We start from the raw sequence: 5,052 nt of genomic DNA on the forward strand, positions 1-5,052 counted from the left end.
CGCAAAATCGCGGACTTAGTTCGAGAAACGCTGCGACCGAAGCAAAGAAAAGAACATTCTAAGAGTGCAATTTCTCGCTTGCAGAAGAATCTCGCCTAAGAATCCAAGAAACAATGACTAGTTTTTTGGACAAAATATTCTCGAGGATGAAATTTATCTCCCATGTTATGGGCAAAACGCAGGTTCTAGTCAGCTTCGTGTGATCACTCTCGCATTAGTAGTATTGGGTACTGGATAAAAAGCACAACAGCGGAACGCTCGATCGATGGTAATGGAGACTACATAAAAAAAAAGTCAAATGTTTTAAAAGAACGCTTTCCTAAGTTTTATTTCTGTGTATGCTCTATTTCTATATCCTCGCCTAACAAAATAGTCGAAGTCCAGGGCGCTAAACTGCGATCAAGCTAAGTAATGAATGTAAGGTTTTTAAAATAGAGCTGCATTTTTACCCGTCTGGAAAGTTTACAGGGGTGCCAGAAGACCAGAATTTATTTAAAGAAATAATGAGGGAAATTACTTTGCACCGTGTGAAGAAATCGAATAAATTTATTGCAAAGATCTTGCTGGATTAGGCGCAAAATCTGGTGCATTTGGCATGAAATGGTCCTTAAATTTCACGCTTTTTATGCTTAGCAGTAATATGACTCTTTCACAAGAATTTAGTGTTTTTCATAATGAAAAATTTTTTTTTAGGTCTGCTTCCTAAGGCACTAAGTACTATGCTCAAAACAGTATGCTTAGTAACCGCTCACTTAAGTACTACATTTAAAAATATGATCTCCGGGCTCATGAGCTGCTCAAATCACAAACATTGATTTTTCGAAGTTGATAGTTGCAACGTTTGTGATAATTTTCAGCGAGTTTGTTATGTTCCAAAAAAAGATGGCCGCCGCGGTGGATTGAACCTGAAAGACGCGGGTTCAATCCCGGCCGCGGCAGTCGAATTTCGATAGAGGCTTACTTCTAGAGGCCCGTGTACTCTGCGATGTCAGCACACGTTACAGAACCCCAGGTGGTCAAAATTTTCGGAGCCCTTCACTAAGGTGTCCCTTCATAGGCAGAAGATCGCTGTCAGCCGGGCCCCATACGTCATGGACCAACACCAAATGAACGTTTAGACCGTGAGTTGCGTCGTACGGAGACCCAGGAGGCCTGCGGGCCTCGAATCCTTTTGCTAAATAAAGCTTCCCCATCCATCCATCCATCCATCCGTCCGTCCACCCACCCACCCACCCACCCACCCATACATACATACATACATACATACATACATACATACATACATACATACATACATACATACATACATACATACATACATACATACATACATACATACATGCATACATACATACATACATACATAAGTGCATACATACATACATACATACATACATACATACATACATACATACATACATACATACATACATACATACATACATACATACATACATACATACATACATACATACATACATACATACATACATACATACATACATACATACATACATACATACATACATACATCCCTCCCTCTGCATTCGTTTTCAAGCGGTTCATATGGGAGTTTTGGAAATGCTTATTTGCGTCGCCTTCTGTTCGCGACAGCCCGATCCACCGGCCAATACATAAACCACGTCTCGGCACGCTACAGCTGTCGTTGAGCCCCGTGAACAGGGAGTGGTGGGCAGCTGCGACACTTGACAGCTGCGACAGCTGGGGTCGTGCGGGGACCCTGGGGCGTGCCCCGAATTCCTGTTTGAATAAAGTTTTTCTCTCTATCGTTCCATGTCGGAACCCACCGTCTTGTTTCTGAAGACAAAGTGTGATCCGCCCAGCGCGATGAACTAAAGCACTTTCACAGACGCCACCTCACAGCCTTTAGTAGAATGACCAGGCGCGTCTACTAAACAGTATTTCTTTTGATCTTGGTTTTGAGGCCCCGAAGGGCCTTCCAAAAATTGCCTCGGCCGACGGTATTTCACGTCGTCCAGGCGGGGTATTGGGAAAAGTTTTCAACTAGCAATAGTCCCTCCTCAGTCGAGACTTCATGGGATGCGACACTGCCTCTGCGCAAAGCTGATATGATCAGGGCAGCGTTGGGTGGCATTTCTCGCCATGCCTACTTATTGGTCCAGTTCTCAGAGTGACATAAGTAAAGAAAGCCGCCAAACCGCATGAAAACTAGAGGTACAAATTTCACAAAAAGCTTCCTGACTGTACGGAGCAGCAGCCGTTTAGTTGAAGCAATGCAACTGCAATTCTAAAAAGCTTGTTTTGGCGGAAATTGGCATTCAAAAACTGCTTAGCTTGAACCGAGAGCGTGACACGTGATGGCCTGAGTGACGGATGCTGACTGGGCAGGGCGTATCACGTTGACAGCCTTCAGCATTACCTGTGTTTTTGTTAGTTGTTTGTTTTCTCAGAATTCTGCAAAAAAAAAAATATACGGGGACACTTAAGCTCCGCCTTAAGGGCATAACGTCGCCCTGCAGTCGTCTCTCGTTTATAACACCCAATCTTTATCATGCACTCGTAAGACACTTTTTAGGGCCACACAAAGCACATGTGAACCCAGGCTTGTGCCCAAACCATGTAAGCGTGCCTTACGCGGCCTTATCGGCAATATGCCTGGGTCGCAGCCAGGTGATGGGTTCGAATCTCTCTTCGCTTTCTAAAATATTTAAAGCAAATGAATATACTTTATGAGGATAATCATTTGAGACATGCGGCGAACTTTGATTTTTATTACATGCCAACTTTCAATCACTTTAATTCGACGCGTGACGTCACGTTTCAAATGAGCGTTGTGGGTTTGAAATTCTCAAGGGAGGTTATGCGGCTGCGATGTTATGAGCCTCTCGACCAATTACGAATCCTAGCGTTCAACGCCACCGAAGGCGGCTATTCTGTGACGCGATGTCCTTAACTCGAACGCATTAAAATACGAACCCACGCATTTTGTCAAAATTTTATAGCCTGTTTGGCTGACTCTCCTGCGTGTGACCAGTGCGGTTGTGACGAAACGATCAGCCACCTCCTCTGTGACTGCCCTCGTTTTGAGCGAGAGCGCGGTGTCCTAAGTGTTTCTCTGCTCCGCTTGGACTCGCGTCCTTTAACAGAGAGTAACGTTCTGGGGCCTTGGACTCAACCTTCCAGACAACGGAAAGCGGTGAAAGCGCTCCTGACTTTCTTAAGGGACTCGGGGTTGCATTCCCGCCTATAATCTTTAAGTTTTCAGTGCGCGCCCTCTGTCCCTGTGACATGGTGGTCGCTGGACACTTGGAAAACTCATTTCCTTGCCGCTCTTTTTCCTTTTTTCCCCTTTGTTCCCCTCCCCAAGTGTAGGGTAGCCAACTGGGCATCGCCTGGTTAACCTCCCTGCCTTTCCGTCCTTTTCTCTCTCTCTCTCTCTCTATAGCCTGTTATATAGAAATCGAAAAATATTTGCACCTTTCCTTATGGCTGCCAAAGCAATTTTTTATGAGTGCCTTACGCTACCTCGGTCTGTCGAGTTAACACTGGCCTGTCTGATCAAAGAACCCCAGGTGGTCGAAATTTCTGGAGCCCTTCACCACGGCGTCTCTCATAGCCTGAGTCGCTTTGGGACGTTAAACCCTTATAAAGAAAACCAAACCAATCTATTCATGGCGGCAGCTTACAGCCGCTATGTACAGAGGGCAAAACGCATGTCTAGAACACGCTCTGAGCGTGTTTCAGGCGTCCCACGCGATAACTAGCGATTAGATCTGGTTAAAAATGGTTTGGATGTAAACATCGGCTGTTAAACTCATGGAATTTTATTGTCATTTTTTGCCTTCTTGGTTGCAGCGGCTTTGGGAGCTCCGGAACGCAGAGTTTGGTTGTTCTAGGCATGTGTTTTGCCCTCTGTACTTACACGACATATCTGTGCACCCAGAAAAGATAATCTGCTGTTTTTTGCTGCACTGCCATAATGGACTTTCTCAGATTATGCTGCATACACACGATAGGTTGCAAGCGACAAATAGTAGAATGTTGGATTGGTACTTGTCAGCCACCTGCTTGAGATTGTGAAAGGCCTTGTATATAGGCAGTCACGACGAATGGTTCTTTTCCGGTGTTCACTTAGCCCTAATCAGCCGTCAACATTGGCTGGCTCGTGTTTATTTAAAAGCTTCTAGCTTTTGAATAAACTTACTTGACCCCATTCCCAACCCCTCGGAGGAGCAGTGGGAGGCTATTCTGCTCAGCGATGATCCTGACCGTCAGCACTGGCTGGTGGGGAGGGCCACCGCAGCAGCAGCAGCCAATGGACTACCGGACTAGGCGGCCCACCCACATGTTCTGAAAATACTGAATAAATAAAGATGTTTTCAATCAATCAATTCGGCCTCCGTTATTTCACGCCTTGCCTCTTTTCTCTCACAAGTTTTTTTTCGTGCGCTTCAGCTGTTGTGTAGCATGTGTGACAATAATTTCCATCACGTCCTAGGATGCCCGAGTATCGCTGGCTTTACTTCCATCGTAGGTTAAGCATATATACTTGTAACCAGCCGGAGGGACGACGCTTACAGCAGCATGGTCAGTGCAAGAATGAACCACTGTTTATTGAAGGCACAGCTTTTATAGGCACGACGCGCGCCGGCGTTCTGGGCGAGCCGAGCGGGACGCGTGCCGGCGTTCTGGGCGAGCCGAGCGGGACGCTGTAACCTACTGCGCATTACTGTTGCGCATCGGCGCGATGCAATAACTGATGCGCGGCACTGATACGAACACGACACGTGTCCGTTACATCCTCCCTCGGGAAAGAACAAAATGAGACACTTCAATATAACAGTCACAGTTAGGGCACTTGATTAAAGTGTTCGCCATAGCGTAGCCTCTGTGGGGGCCGGGAGGTCCGAGTTGATCTTCTCACGGTGGGCGACGATGGGATGCTCGACGGAGAATTGTATCCACTTGCTGGTCGAGAAGATTCCTCACCGTTTGTAGCAGAGGCCACTCTAGAGGATTGTGCACCTGATTCAGCTGGTGTCGTAGGTTGCTGTGTACGGGGCTGAGAAC

General features: G+C 46.3%; 1 non-coding gene across 1 annotated transcript; it reads right to left on the reverse strand.

Annotated features, from left to right (window-relative positions):
* Positions 1–1,945: 1,945 nt before the first annotated feature.
* LOC149346528 (U4 spliceosomal RNA) lies at positions 1,946–2,087 on the reverse strand. The gene has a single exon (XR_016282613.1). It is a non-coding gene; the product is annotated as a U4 spliceosomal RNA (small nuclear RNA).
* Between the last annotated feature and the right edge of the window lie 2,965 nt (positions 2,088–5,052).

Source organism: Amblyomma mixtum, chromosome 4, assembly GCF_055824585.1.
Source record: "Amblyomma mixtum isolate Tamu chromosome 4, ASM5582458v1, whole genome shotgun sequence".
NCBI lineage: Eukaryota > Metazoa > Arthropoda > Arachnida > Ixodida > Ixodidae > Amblyomma > Amblyomma mixtum.